An 18,624-nucleotide genomic window follows, 5' to 3' on the forward strand; every position below is an offset into this window, starting at 1 on the left:
GAACTAAGGAGAAATTCCTGACAGTGAGAACAATTAATCCATGGAATGACTGGCCTCCAGAAATTGTAGGTGCTCCAACACTTTTTAAAGAAGAGATTGGACAACAGTTTTCCTGAGATGGTATAGAAGCTCCTGCCTGGGCATGGGGTCAGACTAGAACAAGGGTCACTAACCTTTCGGAGCTCAGGGACCACTAAATTCATAATTTTAACTCCTATGGACCACCAATATGATCTGCCTAATGACTGACTAGGCGGCCTTGGCTAGGTTATCATGTGATTGCGTGGGTGTGGCCAACTCGATGTCACTCACATCGAAGGGCACCTCTCCAGCCCGTATTCGCCCTTCCCCTCCCAGTCCTCCCCTACCCACCCTGGCTTCTTAGGGCCCCCACAGGAAGCCGTTGTTAGAACAGCCCCCACGAGAAAGAGTTGGCAAAACAACTGGCTCAGTTCAAATTGGATCTGACCGAGAAGGAAGCTCAGAAGAAGCACCTCACTGAGGACTATGAGCAGAGACTTCCCAAGCAGAGGGAAGACCTGTGAGAGTGCAAGGCCAGGACCTGGGACCTGGAGGCTCAGTGGATGAAGATGGTCTGTGATGACCCAGGGTGGGATACAAAAAAAACACATAGAAAACAGGTGAAGCCCTTTTTATTTTTGCTTCCAAGCTCAAAATATTCTTGACAGAAGCCAAAAAAAATTATGTGACAGACTGAGCTAGCCGATGGCAGATAGATAGAACTCTGAATGAATCTGTGATTCTGTGAGCAACTCAATCTGCCTGCCTGGTTTGCCTGCTTTTGGGTAAAAGTTGCTCTTTTTATTAAAAAAATCAATATTTACATAAATATTTATAATATTTACATACAAGCCATGCCCAGCCAGTCACATGACCACCAAGCCACACCCACAAATTAGGCCACACCCACAGAACCAGTTAGTGGTCCCTGGGATCTAAAATTATGAGTTTGGTGGTCCCTGAGGTCCAAAAGGTTGGCGACCCTGGTCTTGCCAACTGTACCATAGGTCCCATATTAGGTAATACTCTGTTTCTATGGAGGCATTTCCTAATGGTGAGTTTTTCCTGAATGCCATCACTCTGCTAAACAAATAATTCCCTCAACACTGTCCAACTATTTACTAAGTCTGCACTAGTATTACTATTACCCTTTATCGCTTGTATCCTTACGATTTATATTGACTGTTTCCTAGTAAGATTTGATTGCTTATTGTACCCTATGACTATTATTAAGTTATTAAGTGTTGCACCATTCTTGACTCTTGACGAATGTATGGTTTTTTTTATCTACACCGTGAGCATTTGCACCAAGACAAATTCCTTGTGTGTCCAATCACACTTGGCCAATAAAGAATTCTATTCTTTCTTTCTTTCTTTCTTTCTTTCTTTCTTTCTTTCTTTCTTTCTTTCTTTCTTTCTTTCTTTCTTTCTTTCTTTCTTTCATCTATCTATCTATCTGATTTGATTGCTTATTGTGCCCTATGACTAACATTAAGTGTTGTACCTAATGATTCTTGACTCTTGATGAATGTATCTTTTCTTTTATGTACACTGAGAGTATTTGCACCAAGACAAATTCCTTGTGTGTCCGATCACACTTGGCCAATAAAAGAATTCTAATTCTGAGAACAATTAATTAATGAATTAGCTTGCCTTCAGAATTTTTTGGGTGCTCCATCAGGGGAGGTTTTTAAGAAGAGATTGGTCCTGAATGATATAGGGTTCCCTTGTTAAACAGGGGGTTAGACTAGGAGACCTCCAAGGTCCCTCCCAACTCTATTGTTCTGATGAGACTAGTAAAATGTATACATGTGTATATGTAGGAGTGACCCTCCACTACCTGGAAGAAAATCAAAACAGAACAGAATAGAATTATGGAGTTGGAAGGGACCTTGGAGGTCTTCTAGTCCAACTCCCTGCTCAGGCAGGAAACCCTATCCCATTTCAGACAAATGGTTGTCCCATCTCTTCTTAAAAAATTTCAGTGTTGAAGTACCCACAACTTCTGGAAGGAAACTCTTCCATTGATTAATTGTTCTCACTGTCAGGAAATTTCTTCTTAGTTCCAGGTTGCTTCTTTCCTTGATTAGTTTCATTCCGTTGCTTCTTGTCCTGTTTTGAGTGGTTTGGAGAATAACTTGACCCCCTCTTATTGTGACAGCCTCTCAAATATTGGAACATTGCTATCATGTCACCCCTAGTCCTTCTTTTCATCAGACTAGACATACCCAATTCCAGAACAGGAACATAATAAAGAAATATTCATTTGGGGTAAATCTACCAAGTTTTATTTTCTTCAGACTTGAAGGATGGTTTTACTGGTTGCATTTTTTCTCTAGACCATCCACCATTCTGGGCATCATACGGAGAAACTCGGAAGGGTGTGCAGATTATAAAAAATGTAGAATGCATTTCCCCATTTATTTGAATGCATTTCTCCTTGCCATATTTTTTTTCTGAAAAAAGGTTTTGTCCCTGACATAGTTTTCTGCTATCATTTCCCCAAAGTCTCAGCCCTGAAGATAGTCCCTTGATTTCCCACATACACACACAACAAATTGTGAACTCTTACAAAATTCTGCAAGATTAACATTTTAGTGCCTAGACGGATACAATTTCAGAAAAAGAGAATGTTGTGCAAAGATAGGGCTGCAGCAATGTTATCCTCTATTTCTTCTCGAGATACGCTTCTACTATTGAGTAAATATAGTGGTACCTCGATACTCATCGTTAATTGATTTGGAGGGGCAGGCAATGAGTACCAAAACAGACGAGTATCAAACAAATTTCTCCCACAAGGAATAATGGAATGAGTCACAAGATGGCCGACAAGTTGAAACTTCCTATTAGAAACTAAGATGATTAAAGGCCTGGAGACTAAAACATATGAAGAATGGTTGCAGGGTTTGAATTTGGCTAGTCTAGAGAAAAGAAGGATTAGGGGAGGGGCATGATAGGAGTATTCCAGTATTTGAGAGGCTGCCACAAAGAGGAGGGGGTCAATTTATTTTCCTATGCACTAGACCACAAGGCGGGGCAAGAATCAATGGATGGAAACTAATCAAGAAGAGAAGCAACCTGGAATTAAGGAGAAACTTCCTAATAGTGAGGACTATTCATCAGTGGAACAGCTTGCCACTAGAAACAGTAGGTGCTCTGGAGCAGCGGTCACCAACTGGTGGGCTGTGAGAAAATTTTGGTGGGCCGTGACCCATCTCACCCCCACAAAGCAATTAATCTAGGCTGCACAGAAACACAAGGCTGCGCCGGCCACATGGCCCGGAACCCTCACCACCTTACCCGGTAAACTTGTCTGCTAAATTGCTATTTTTCCTTTTTCTGACCATCAGCTGTTCTGCTGTGCCGGGAGATTTAGATTAGCTAGGAAGCAGGAAATGGTTGGATTTCTTGTTTTCTAGCTAGTCTTTGGATCTTCGGCTCAGCACAGCCGAACCTCCCTTAGGACTGAAGGTTTGCTTGCAAACAAATTCAGTGCAGACTCACGGCAAGCAAATTTGAGAGACTGAGCTAGCCGATAGCAGATAGATAGATCACTGAATGATTCTGTGAGCAACTCAATCTGCCTGCTTTGCCTGATTTTGGGTAAAAGTTGCTCTTTTTATAAAAATTCAATATTTACATACATGGTGTGTTGTGAGTTAATTTTGTGAGTTTGCTTGCAAGCAAATTTTATGTGACAGACTGAGCTAGCCAATGGCAGATAGATAGATCTCTGAATGAATATGTGATTATGTGAGCAACTTAATCTGTCTGCCTGCTTTGCCTGATTTTGGGTAAAAGTTGCTCTTTTTTTATAAAAAAAATTCAATATTTATATAAATGTTTATAATATTTACATACAAGCCATGCCCAGTCAGTCACATGACCACTAAGCCACACCCACAGATTAGGCCACACCCACAGAACCAGTTAGTGGTCCCTTGGATCTAAAATAATGAATTTGGTGGTCCCTGAGGTCCAAAAGGTTGGCGACCCCTGCTCTGGAGGTTTTTAAGAAGAGACTAGACAGCTATTTGTTTGGAATGGTATAGGGTCTCCTGCTTGAGCAGAGGGGTGGACTAGAAGACCTCCAGGGTCCCTACCAGCTCTATTCTATTCTAAAGTTCTAACTTATGCATTGAGTACCAAACAAACAGGACAAAAATTTCACACCACAATCTGTTGAGTACCAAATTTGATGAGTTTCAAAGCAGCGGAGTACCAAGTATTACCTTATTTCAGAAAGATCCAGAAATAAAAAATAAAATACCATTGCTTTGAATTTACCTCTCTCAGAAATGAAGCAAATGACTGAAAAGATGCATGCACATGGTTATTTATTTACACAGATGGTATAAGATATATTCGTCATTTTTATTCCAGGCCCTTAAATTATTGCTCTGTTGTGGCCCTTTTTTATGACTGCATCAGTTACAGCTCTGTTAACTAGTGATGTCTACAACCTGAACATTAGAAATACAGAAGCTTGTCCTCACCTGCCCTCTACCTTATCCTTACATAAGAAAACTAACCTACGATGTTGTGTCAGTGGGTAGAATCAAACATGGATTTTTTATCCTGGAAGGAGATAAAACCAGGGGGCAGTAGAGAAAATAACAGCATTAAAGCTGTAAGGCAGCATATCCAGAGTAAGCCTTACGGACTATAGCAAATCTTACATTCTAGTGAGTAAGCATACGATTATGCTCTGTAAATACCTTTTATTATGGGGATCAGTTCCCCATAAGATATATTTTTAAAAAATGAGGAATATTTGTACCCATTATGTCTACTGTTAGGAATGTAAGTCACCTAACAGTTGGGTTGGAAAATATATAAACCAGGCTAGATATTTTAATACTGTCTCTTTAAGGGAATGCTAAAATTGTAATTGGGTGTGGTTCCTCAAATGGCCATAAGATGGAGCCAGAAACCTGGGTTGTTTGGTCCTGCTCTCCTGTTGTTGATAGTTGCTAGTTGGTTGATGTTCTGATGTTCAATGTTTCCTGAATATTTCCCTATTGACTGTTGCTGATCATATTCTTCTTGGATTTGATGTAAGTCTGTTACTGAACTGTTTATGATGCTGGACTTTGTTATTGGATTATCCCTGGACTGAAAACTGACTGCTTTAACCATGTAAGGCTTGGACTGCTTGTTGGACTTTGCTTAACGATTTACTGGAAGTAAAAACCTACATTTTACTATACAGTGTATCTGTGTGCTGGTTGTGTGTTATTCTTCACTACTCTCACTACGTCTCCCTGGGTGCGCTCATTCTCCTAACGGGGAATCACCTCAACATCTACTCTTTAGTCTCAGTCAAAATGGCTACTTTCTAAGTGAGAATAAAATAGAAGGGTCTTTGGCATGGGCCACTAGAAAGACAGAGAACAAAAAAACAGAGAACATCTAGCTTTGAACCCTGATGTTTGATAGCAGCGTTCCAATATTTGAAGGGCCCCCTACAAAGAAGAGGAGTCAAACTATTTTCCAAAGCATCAGAAGACAAGACAAGAAACCATGGATAGAAACTGATCAAGGAGAGAAGCAACCTAGAATAAAGGAGACATTTCCTAATGGTAAGAGCAATCAACCAATGGAATATGGATCAACACAGGATCTCAAACTCCTCTACTCTGCTGCCTGCCTTTTCCATCTCCTCACCTTTCCTCAGTCAGCCTCCACCCTCTCTTCCTCCCTGCCTACTCTTCCAAGGCCCAAGGGACCTGGGACTGCCTCATCCTCATCACCAGATCATTCTTCACGGGCAGGGCTGCGAGTCAACCAATGTAACAACCAGTTCGGTTGCAGAGCATTTGCTACTGACCTTCTCCAGCAATCCCTGTGTGTTAAACAGGTAATGCGCGGCAATATGCTGTGCCGCATGAATCAGCTGAGATTAAAAAAATAGGATATAAAACACAACCTAGAGCCCGGGCAAGCAGGTAGACCCAACAGCTGATCGTCGGAGCAAACTGAACTGATTTGCTCCTGGCTGATCCTTGGAGCTACCAGTTCACTTGAACCAGGGTGAACCGGTGGAATCCAACTCCTGCTCATGGGCCATAGGGACTGCACCCCTCTGTCAGCCCCAACTCCTCCTCAGACCCAGGCTCCAACGGGGCCATGACACCACCTCAAATTTTCTCACTGAGGACTCACACCTGATCCATCACAAGAGCTATTACAAGGCCCTTACTTGACACACCCACACCTGAAGCTCTTATAAACAGAAGAACATGGACACCGACATCCCCTAAGCCTTGGGGTGTCAAACTCAAGGCCCAGGGACCAGATGCAGCCTGAGTGGTGCTTAGATTTGGCCTGCCCTGGAAACAATAAAGAACCTGCCTGCAGTGCCTCTGCCAGCAAAAAAGGAGCTCAGGAGGGCCATGTGCAACCCGTCTGGGATCCACTTTTGGCCGTGATGGCCTCCTGCAGCCCTCTGCCAACAATGGAGCTTGGGCCAACTGCTCACGGCTTTCCAAAGCTCTGTTTTTGGTGGCAGAGGGTTGCAAGAGGCCATCACAGCCAAAAATAGAGCCCTGATGAGTGACACCAGGCTGGCCACACCCACCCCTGGACATCACCAGCCCCAGCCCCCTGAGGTTAAACACAACCCTGATGTGGCCCTCAATGAAATCGAGTTTGATCACCCCCGGCCCTAAACTCTGCTGAAGATGTTGCCTAGCCTGGTAACGAAACATCCGGAAACCAACCCACAAGATTGGAGGATGAACCTTCATCCGCAAATGTTGTTTATCTCTATGTGCCTGTTGATGGCTGATTTCTCTGAGCACCAGGATGCCGGGAATTCCAGGGGGTGGGTGGGGAATTTGCCTTGGCTTAGAATGCTCACACTTTCCCAGTTGAAAGAATGGTGAAATCTATCCGTGTGTTGTGAAATTAATTCATGCTTTCCAACCGCTAGTTCATGGGTCCGCTCTGTTGTTGTTCTGAGTGTTTATCCTACGTAGTGACTGCTACAGTCATGATTTTGTAGAAGAGAGCAAACCCCACTCCTTTTCAGCAAAGATGATGTCACCAGCTGGGTTAATGAAACATCTGCAAGAAAACAACCAAGCTCAGAGAGCACCAAGGACTTCACATTTAGTTAAAATCAGGGTGTTCTAATTCCTGATATCTTTTGTTTTTTTTTGGCTGGTTTGGAATTATTTTAAGGATTATTCTCTTGGTTTGCAAATACTGTCAAATATTCTATCCAGGACCTAGAATCTCTTCATGGAAAGAGCTTCTCTAGTTAGAAGCACCTTTATTAATGAGTGCAGAAAAGAGAAACAAAGATGATTAGGGAACCGGAGGCTAAAACATATAAAGAACTTGAATTGGGTATGTCTAGTTTAATAAAAAGAAGGACTAGGGGATGACATGATAGCAGTCGTCCAATATCTGAGGGGCTGCCACTAAGAAGAGGGAGTCAAGCTATTCTCCAAAGCACCAGAAGGCAAAACAAGAAACAATGCATGGGAACTAATCAAGGGGAGAAGCAACCTGGAACGAAGGAGAAATTTCCTAATGGTGAGAACAATCAACTTGTGGAATGCCTTGCCTTCGGAAATTGTGGGTGCCCCATCCCTGGAGGCTTTCAAAAAGAGATTGGACATCCATTTGTCTGGAATGGTAGAGGATCTCCTGCTTGAACAGCAGGATGGACTAGAAGACCTCCAAAGTCTCTTCCAACTCTGTTGTTCTGTTATTCTGCTGTTTAACTAACTGCAGAAATCCTAGAGGTGGCTCACACCCTTGCCAAGCCATCTGCCCTAACTTCCCATAATTTTCAAACTACATAGCTCGTCCTCAAACTGGCTATAGAGAGGTGGGTTGACAAGCCCTCCTATTGTTTAAGTTCTACCCTGTTCCCCGAAAATACAATCTACCTTGAAAATAAGTCCTAGCTTGATTTTTCCACATGCACCCAATATAATCCCTATCCCCAAAATAAGCCCTAATTAAGATCTCGCCCATTCTAGAGTGCACAGATAAAAATTAAGCTAGGGTATGGATGGGTGGGTGGAGCTGCCCTACTACTTACCTTTGGACAGTTAGAGCCAGGCCTCACACATCCCAACACCTGCCTTGCCGGCCCATTTCTTCTGCAGCCAGCAAGGTTGGCAAGGCTTTTCTGAAGGCCTTTGTAACTAAGAACAAAGCTCTGGATCCATCCGGAGCTCTGTTATCGGCTGCAGAGGCCTTCAGGAAAGCCTTGCCGGCCATAAAAGAGGAAGTTCCTGAAGGCCTCTGACAGCGAAAAGGAGGCTGGGGGAGATGTGCGCAAGTGAGGTTAGTCAGTGGAGGATATCCCCTGAAAATAAGACCTAATGCCTTTTTTGGGTCACAAAAAAAAAGTAAGACAGGGTCTTATTTTTGGGAAAACACAGGTAAAAATCCATCAAAATGCATTTTGCAACTAATACACATCAGCAGACAATGGCAGGCCTATTTTTGAACAGTCACTTGTCTAAAATAGCAATAGCACTTAGACGTGTTCACAGTGTTTCACAGCCCTCTCTGAGTGGTTTACAGAGTCAGCCTATTGCCCCCCAAAATCTGGGTCCTCATTTTTACCCACCTTGGAAGGAAGGAAGGCTGAGTCAAACTTGACCATGGTGAGATTCGAACTGCCCAATTGCAGGCAGCCAGCAGTCAGCATAAGTAGCCTGCAGTACTGCACTCTAACCACCGCGCCACCGTGGCTCAATGCTATAGAGCCCCCTGTTCACGCAGGGAGTTGGACTAGATGACCTCCAAAGTCTCTTCCCATTCTATGATTCTATGTCCTGTGTGAGTGTAGAGGCAGAAATGTACGTCCCTGAAATACGTAACGGGTATTAATTTTCAAGGCAATAACACAGAGACTCTTTCTTTGACAAGGATGTGCGAAGCGATGCTAAGAGACAAAAGTGGAAGGGAGGAGTGTAAAATTCAGGACAGGTTTCCTCTTGTTTTGTTGCAAGAGGAGGCAAACTTCTACTCCTGACTCAAAGAGACACCTTCAGCCTGCAGCCCTGAAGTTGCCATCCTGTCTCCACCGAGCACTCCTGCACCCTGCAAGCGGGGCTGCCTGATCAATCTCCCAAGGAAGGAAAACAAGGACTATTGATTGGTTCAGCCCTGCAGAAGCCCTAGCACCATCTTCAGCAACCAATCATCGTCAGGAGAAAGGGCTGATCGTCTCCAACCAATCAGCCGAAGCCCGGCTCTTCTGCAGCCAATCGGGCCGCTGAGCAACAGAGGGCGGAAAATGCTCCTGACTCCAGGACTCTCATTGGCTACCTGGCCAGAGCCAATCAGGGAGTCCGCCTCTCATTCATCGGGACTGGAAGAGCTTGTTGCAAAGGTGAAGGTGGGGAAAAAAAATATTAAGACAACTGGGAGGAAGATGTTGGGAAGGGAAGGGAAAGAGACAGACAAACAGACCCAAACAGACAAACAGGCAGAGCGACAGTGACGGCTGCCTCGGGGAGACCCGAAAATGTAATGCCGACCCTTAACGGTGCCGTGACACTGAAAAACAAGTCCATAAGAACAAAAGCCTTCCCACTGACATCAACAGTAAGACAATTGTTGTTTGTTTCTGTTTTCGTCTGTTTGTCTGTTTGCAATCAACCAGCCCTAAGTCTTTTAAGAAGTAGTTACTTCTAATGATGCCATAGGGACTCTTGCAACCAAATCTCCCTTTTTTTTCTCTCTCCCCAAGAGAGGAAAATAAAAGAGAGATTTTTTTTTTCCCACCGACATAAAACAGCAAGGCTATCATTTCTGTCTGTCTGTCTGTGTCTGTTTGCAATGGAGCAGCCCTAAGTTTTTCAGAGTATTTACTTCTAATGATGCATAGGACTCTTGCAACTAAATCTCCCTCTTTTTCTCTCCCCAAGAAGGGAAAAGACAGAATTTTTCCCACCGACATAAAATAGGAAGGCAATCTTTTTTGTCTGTCTGTTTGTCTGTTTGCAATTAAGCAGCCCTGTTTTTCCCCCCCAAATTATTTATTTTTAATGATGCACAGGATTTTTGCAACCAAATCTGTCTTTTTTTTTCTCTGCCCCCCAAGGTGGGAAAAAACAGAATTTGTCCCACCGATATAAGACAGCAAGGCTATCTTTTCTGTCTGTCTGTCTGTGTCTGTTTGCAATCGAGCAGCCCTAAGTTTGTCAGATTATTTACTTCTAATGATGCATAGGACTCTTGCAACCAAATCTTCCTTTTTTCCCCCCTCTCTCCAACAGGGAGAAAAAGAGAATTTTCCCCACCAACATAAGCAAGACGATCTCTTCTGTCTGTTTGTCTGTTTGCAATCGACCAGCCCTAAGTGTTTCAAATTGTTTACTTCTAATCATGCATAAGACTCTTGCAACCAAATCTCCCTTCTTTTTTTTTGCTCCTAAAAAGGGGAAAAAATAAAATTCTTCCCACCAGTATAAACAAGTAAGGCAGTCTTTTCTGTCTGTTTGTCTGTTTGCAATTGAGCAGCCCTAAGTTTTTCAAATAATTTACTTCTAAGGGTGCACAGGACTCTTGCAGCAAAATCTCTTTTGTTTTTCCTCTCCAAGAGGGGGGAAAAAGAGAATTTTCCCCACTGACATAAACAAGCCAGCCGATCTTTTCAGTCTGTTTGTCTGTTTGCAATCGACCAGCCCTCCCTCTTCCAAAGTCTTTAGTTCTAACCCAACATGCTAACTCTGCGGCAAAATCTGCCTCTCTTGCTCTCCTCCAAAATCACACCCTACTTTTCCCCCTGTTGTCCTCCCCCTCCCACAATAAATAAATAAATAAATGAGGCTTTTGTAGATTTTTTTTCTTTCTCCTTCAATCTCAAGGAGGCTCCGGATGGCTTTTGCTGGTATTTTTAGCCATTATCATCATCATCATCATCATCATCATCATCATCATCATCATCATCATCGTTGTTGTTAAAGCTGCCTTCTTCTTCTTCTTCTTCTTCTTCTTCTTCTTCTTCTTCTTCTTCTTCTTCTTCTTCTTCTTCTTCTTCTTCTTCTTCTTCTCCTCCTCCTCCTCCTCCTCCTCCTCCTCCTCCTCCTCCTCCTCTCCTTCTTCTTCTTCTTCTTCTTTTCTTCTTCTTCTCCTTCTCCTTCTCCTCTCCTTCTCCTTCTCTTCCTCCTCCCTCCTCCCTCCCTCCTCCTCCTCCTCCTCCTCCTCCTCCTCCTCCTCCTCCTCCCTCCCTCCCCTCCCTCCTCCTCCTCCTCTCCTCCTCCTTCTCTTCCTCCTTCCTCCTCCTCCTCTTCCTCTTCTCCTCCTCCTCCTTCTCCTCCTCCTCCTCCTCCTCCTCCTCTTCTTCTTCTTCTTCTTCTTCTTCTTCTTCTTCTTCTTCTTCTTCTTCTTCTTCTTCTTCTTCTTCTTTGCATTTTATACTTTTATTTGACACCTATTCTCTCTTCACCTGATTTCCATAAAAAGTAGCACCCCCGACAGAGAATTTTTCCATCGCATTGCAGTATCCACTCATATGTCAGCAGTGAGAAAGTCTGCAGGACACGGGATACAGGAATGAATAATGAAGCAAATTGTCTGCAGACCCACAAAGAGCTTCCTAGACTGATATCTGATATCCCCCATATATACCTGTGATCCCCCCACCACCAAACAGAATGTAAAAGAGAAATATTTTGGAGCTTGCATTGAGTAAAGCAAATTATTTAGGGTTGTCCCTTATTTTCCTGAGCAGTAGCAAAGGTCCATTAACTTTACAAAACACTTCCTTTCCCCAATCCCTCCTTATTTACAGATCGATTAAGCAAATAAAAAATAATAAGATAATAACAGATTTGGAAGGGACCTTGGAGGTCTTCTAGTCCAACCTCTTGCTTAACCAGGAAACCCTATACCATTTCAGACAAATGATTGTCCAATCTCTTCTTGAAAATCTCCAGTGTTGGAGCACCCGCAACTTCTGGAGACAAATTGTTCCACTGATTAATTGTTCTAAGTCACAAAATTTCTCCTTAGTTCTAGGTTGGATCTCTCCTTGATTCATTTCCATCCATTGTTTCTTGTCCTGCCCTCAGGTCCTTTGGAAAATAGGTTGACCCACATTTCTTTTGTTGCAACCCCTGAGATAATGAAACACTGCTATCATGTCACCCCTACTCCTTCTTTTTTTTAAATTAAACTAGACATACCCAATACCAGCAATCGTTCTTCATATGTTTTCCTAATTCTCCAGTCTCCTAATCATCTTTGTTGCTCTTTTCTGCACCCTTTGCAGAGTCTCAACATCTTTTTTATATTGTGGTGACCAAAACTGGATGCAGTATTCCAAGTGTGGTCTTACCAAGGCATTATAAAGTGGTACTAACAGCTAATTAATTAACTAATGAACTAATACTAAGTACTAATAATGAATGAATGAATTATCTATCTAATAGTAGGAAGATTATCCCAGCTCTTTCCAAAATAGTGTATGTCTACCTTCTAAAATGGTGTCTTATAAATCTCTGCCAGCTTTTGGGGAAATTTCTCTTCCAGAATTCAGATCAGTTTTCATTCAAGCTGCACATTTGAGGTTGAACTTTGATACGACCATGGTAGTTTTTGTGTGTGTGCATGTGTGAGTGTGTTGTGAGGTTTGCAAAGGGGTAAAATGCTGAAAGAGACCTAAATGGGTGTGAAGAAAACATTTATGCAGTATAAAAGAGGAGCTGCAGCGTAAGCTGGCCAGAGAACTGTGTAAATGAGTGGATTTTTTTGAGGTGAGGCGAGATGACTTTGAATGTTTTCTCCTATCTCCTAGAAGTTTGCATCTACTCTGTTTTATTTAAATTTATGATAATGGGGTTAAAAGAAGAAAAGCAGTTTTTTTGGGGGTGGGGGGTGTATGTGTGGCATTTTCTCCCGACTTTTTGAAAACACCTTCCTTATCTTTGGGGAGGAAATACAGCTAGGTAAAATATGACGGATGAACACCACTTGAATTCATCTTGCAAAAAAGAAAGGGTAGAATCCTTCCTCATAATGCCTGCCTAACCTAGTGGGGCAGAAGCCGATACTATAAAAACAACTCGGCAGGAAGGGATTTCTCTCTTTTGCTGTAACTTTGCTCATGTAGCTACTGCAGATGTCTCTTCTAAGACCGTGGTTCTCCTTCCACAGGACTCCAGTTCATAGACAGTCATATGTGTGGGGCAGTGGTGGGATTCAAATTTTTTTACTACCGGTTCTATGGGTGTGGCTTGGTTGGTGTGGCAGGGGAAGGATACTGTAAAATTTCCAGTCAGAGGTGGGATTTGCCGGTTCTCCGAACTACTCAAAATTTCTGCTACCGGTTCTCCAGAACTGGTCAGAACCTGCTGAATACCACCTCTGGTGTGGGGTCCTTGGTCCTTTCTGAGCTTGGTGGTTTCCTTGCAGATGTTTCATCACCCAACTAAGGAACACCATCAGGGCTACAGGGAAGTGGGCAGTGTGGAGAGGAGGAGGAAGACTGTGAGGTCCTTGGTCCTCTCTGAGCTTGGTGGTTTTCTTGCAAACATTTCAAGATCCAGTGAGGCAACATCCTTAGTGCTAGAAGAGAGATGTTTTATCAAGACCCAACTAGGGAACACCATCAGGAGCAGAGGGAAATGGGCTATGTGGAGAGGAGGAGGAGGAGGAGGAGGAGGGAGGAGGAGGAGGAGGAGGAGGAGGAGGAGGAGGAGGAGGAGGAGGAGGAGGAGGAGGAGGAGGAGGAGGAGGACTGTAGTATCCTTGGTCCTCTCTGAGCTTGGTGGTTTTCTTGCAGACATTTCATGACCCAACTAGGAAACATCATCAGGAATAGAGGGAAGTGGGCTATGTGGAGAGGAGGAGGAAGAGGAGGAGGAGGAAGAGGAGGACTGTGAGGTCCTTGGTCCTCTCTGAACGTGGATGTTTTCTTGCAGACATTTCAAGATCCAATGAGGTAACATCCTTAGTGCTAGAAGAGAGATGTTTCATTACCAAACCAGGTAATATCGTAGGTAGTAGAAGGATTTGTTCCCTCTTTATACACAAGTGGCTTGCCCTCTCAGTGTTGATGGGAGCGTTCCTTTTAGCCCTGAGGAGGTTACCTCACTGGGTCATGAAACGTCTTTGAGAAAACCACCAAGCTCAGAGAGCAGCAAGGACCACCCAATTCAACCCTGGGCTGCAGAGTTTCCCTTCTATCAGTCTAGATTGTGCACTTGAGAGGCTGCCGCGAAGACAAAGGGGACAATCTATTCTCCAAAGCATCTGGGGGCAGGGCAAAAACTAATGGGGGGAAGATCATTAAAGAGAGACGCAGCAAAGAACCGGGAAGTCTGATGGGGAGAACAATGAATCAGTGGAGTTTTCCTCTGATTAGGGGCTCCGTCACTGGAGGTCATTAAGCAGAGATTGGACAGCCATTGGTCCAGAACGACACAGGGTTAGGGTTAGCAGAGGGTTGGGCTAGAAGACCTCCAAGTTCCCTTCCCACTCAGGTGTTCTATACCGTTTTGTTCAAATCAAGGGGAAGAGTAGAGTCACTGCCTTCTACCTCCAAATTCCCAATATGCTTGTCTCTAAATCAAATTGGAAAAAAAAAAAGTTTTCTTTCGTTGAAACATCGAAGCAGGAACATTTCAAAGAGGGAGGTTGTGGCTTACGTGCAGCTCATGCCCAGAACATCCAATCCTTGTGTGTCCAATCACACTCGGCCAATAAAGAATTCTCTCCCTCTACAAGGAGACTCAGAAGAAACGCTTCAAAGTACCACATTACGTAGAAGAAAAAGAAGAAGTTGCTTCAGCAGAATCTAAAGCAAAGCAACTACTATTTAGTTTTTTTGCCCTGCAGATCCGGATCAACCCTGAGCTATAAATGTTCCGTTCTATTGGTAAAGGGGGAAGAAAATTCCATCTGGTTCAGTGAAGGGGATTCAACTTTTTTTTTTTTTTAACCACCGGTTCTGTGGATGCAACTTGGTGGGTGCATTTTGTGCATGGACAGAGGGTCTGATACTGACCTTCTCCTGCAATCCTGCACTCTCCCTGTGTCTTCAAAAGCTGACGCGCAGCAATTGGCTTTGCCGCAAGAAAGCAGCCGAGGTTGAAAAGCAGGAAATAAAAGTCGGTATAGAGGATGGGAGAGCTTAGCAGCTGATCATCAGAGCGATCAGGTTTGCTCACAGATGATCCTCGGAACTACAGGTTCGGCTGAACTTGCCCGAACTGGTAGAATCCCACCACTGATCTGGTTCAGTTCCAAGCCAGGAGAAAGGCCCCAGAGACAACATGGAGGCTGGAGGCTGATTTGAAAGATGGTTTATTGATGAAGGGGAACCACATGTGATTCTGGGGCAGCTGACAAAATGGAGTTGAGAGTGGGTGGGTTTTTAGACCTTCTCTTGGGCTTTGCACTTGAGCTTCCTGTTCCTGTGCAAGGACGTGTGTTCCATTGGCTGTTGTCAGACTCCCCTGGGGCCATGGAGGGGTTATGTAGGGGTCATAGCTGGCTCTATAGGCAAAGTACAAATCCAAGGTCAGTGATGGCGAATCTTTTTGGCACCGACTGCCCAAACCAGAACGTGTGTGCGCATGCATGCCTGTACGTGCACTGAAGTGCTGGAAACTCAAAGACCAGCTGGCTGTGCCCACAGAGAGGGCTCTGCATGCCACCTCTGGCACATGTGCCCTAGATTCACCATCATGGTCCTAGGTTTTTGTCTGAGTTTGGTTGAAGTTTCTGAAGGTGATGCAATGAAGGGGCTTGTTGGATAATTCATATTGTGGCTTAACGGCTTTCATTCTCTTTTGGCTCTTGAGTGAGGGGTATTTACTTATGAATAGAGCTATCCGCTTGGGCGGGGTTGGGCTAAATGACCTATAAGGTTCCTTCCAATTCTGATTATCTGTTATCTGTTATTTAGACACTTGTCTTCTTTGCTGAGGGCTATTAAGGAAAGTGGGGGCTGCTTTCTGTCTCCAAGAGCATGTTTCTCCATTCCTCCTTTAAGGAAAAATAATATTCTGCCTTTTTTTTTTTAATATTCCCTAAAATATTTCATTCTTCTAAGAGAGGGGTAGCTTCCCACAGTAACACAGGCATATAATTAAATGCAGGTGCAATCTCCTTGATAAATAAATATAACTCCCCAAAGTACCAAAAAAAAATTCCCAACAATTGTAAAGTAAAATCTCAGGGAATAGAGATAACCATTGCTGGAAAGAATGCAGAAAAAATCAACAAAGATAATTAGGGGGAGTGGAGGATAAAACATATGAAGACTGCTTGCAGGAATTGGGAATATCTTCTAATCTAATGAAAAGAAGGACAAGGGGAGACATGATAGCAATCTTCTAGTATCTGAGGGGCTGTCACAAAGAAGAAGGGAGTCAAAACTATTTTCCAAAGCACCTGAAGGTAGGAAAAAGAAGTGGATAGAAACTAATCAAGGAGAGAAGCAACTTAGAACTAAGGAGAAATTTCCTGACAGTGATAACAATTAATCAGTGGCACAACTTTGCCTCCAAAAGTTGTGGGTGCTCCAACACTGGAGGCTTTCAAAAAGAGATTGGACATCCATTTGTCTGGAATGTTCGAGGATCTCCTGCTTGAGCAGGAGGTTGGACTAGAAGACCTCCAAGGGCCCTCCCAACTCTATTATTCTGTTAATCTGCTGTTTAACCAACTGCAGGAATCCTAAAGAGGGTTCACGTTCTTGCCAAGCCATCTGTCCCAGCTTCCCTCTGTCGTTTTTAAGCTACATAGCTCTTCCTCAAAAGATTATAGAGAGGCAGGCTGGAAAAAAAAAAACACTCTATGGTTTAAATTCTTAAAAAATCCATCAAAATGAGTTTTGCACAATAACGTTTTGCATCATAAATGGATTTTGTAGATAATAGCAGGACTATTTTTGTAATTTTCTTCCGAGAGAGCATTGGGAGAATATCTGAAGGATGGTGAAGAAGTTGCACTGAGGCTCCTATGCCAGAAAGGGTTGCTGAGTTCCAAAGTGGCCCATTTCTCTCTTCGGCTGCTTTCCCATCAGCTGAAAAATCTTAGAACTCACTACACAGATGTTCATAGGTTTATTTCAGGATCAAACAACGTTCCCCATTGGCCTGTTCACATCAAGAAGGATAATAGAGTAACAGCATCAGAGGAAGGGACCTTGAAGGTCTTCCAGTCTAACCCTTTGCTCAAGCAGGAAAGTCTCTATAACATTTCAGGCAAGTGATTGTCCAGTCTCTTTTGGGGTTAATTGTTCTCACCGTTAAGAAATTTATCCTTAGTTCTAAGTTTCTGCTCCTACGTTAACACAGACCATAGACTCGGAAGGGACTTTGGATGTCATCTAGTCCAACACCCTGCTCAGGCAGGAGACCCTATACCATTTCAGACAAGTGGTTGTCCAGTCTCTTTTTGAATGCTTCCAGTGTTGAACTACCCACAACTTCTGGTGGTAAGCTGTTCCCCTGGTTAATTGTCATCCCTGTTAGGCAGTTTCTCCTAAATTCCAGGTTGCTTCTCTCCTTGATTACTTTCCATCCATTGTTTCTTGTCGTACCTTCTGGTGCTTTGGAAAATAAGTTGTCCCCCTCTTCTTTATGGCAGCCCCTCAAATACTGGCAGACTGCTATCATGTCACCCCCTTGTCCTTTTTTCCACTAGACTAGACCCCAAAGGTGCTTTTTCAGGAGACAACTGGACTTTCTTGTTTTTGTCTTTGAAGACATTTCGCTTCACATCCAAGAAGCTTCTTCAGCTCTGACTGAACAGTGGGGAATGGAAGAAAGAGCTGAAGAAGCTTCTTGGATGAGAAGAGAAACATCTTCAAAAAAAAACACCAAGAAAGTCCAGTTGCCTCCTGAAAAAAACACCTTTGGGACAACCAGGACCTGGATGATTGGGAATCTCCATCACTAGACTAGACATCCCCAATTCCAGCAACAACTGTTCTTCCTATGTTTTAATCTCCAGCCCCCTAATCATCTTTGTTGCTCTTCTCTGCCTCTTTCCAGAGTCTCAGAAATGTACAGTACATAATAATGTACAGTCACTTAAGTACACATTCACAGACAGCAATAGAACTGAGTTAAGTGTCTGTTTCTCTCATGGCTGTTGGTTTGATTCTTATTTGCAGGAGAAATTTGTTGTCGGGATTCTAGCATTCACTCTAATTAAATCATGATTCTTGAGCCAAACTTCAAAAAACTTCAAAGGATTTATTAGAGGCGACATACTGGCACTGCCCTGTATGAAGCCAACTCTGGCATATGTAATTTACAGTCCCCTGTGACCCTGTTTCCCCCCTCCTCCCTGGGTGTCTCATAAACCGGATTCTCCAATTGAGCATGTTCACAGGCTGGGTGTCATCATTCACGTTCTCCAATTAAATCTATTCACAGGCGAAAGTTCTGGTATTTTAGTTACAATCTTTTAAAGATAAGAGTTGGAATGTACTTTCACTTTCAAACTGCTGCATCTGCTCTTCCAGATTTTCTTCCTCCCCCCTTTTTTATTTTTAATGGCAACTACTAAAACAGGCATAGGAATGTTTTGTGAGTTGACATTCGGCTCCTCTCACTTCTTGAAGGTGACCTGTACTAAGCAAAAACAAATTGAGTGCAGATATAGAATTTA

This window comes from Notechis scutatus, chromosome 2, assembly GCF_049901735.1.
Source record: "Notechis scutatus isolate UNSWTSFEM ecotype Mainland chromosome 2, rNotScu1.2, whole genome shotgun sequence".
NCBI lineage: Eukaryota > Metazoa > Chordata > Lepidosauria > Squamata > Elapidae > Notechis > Notechis scutatus.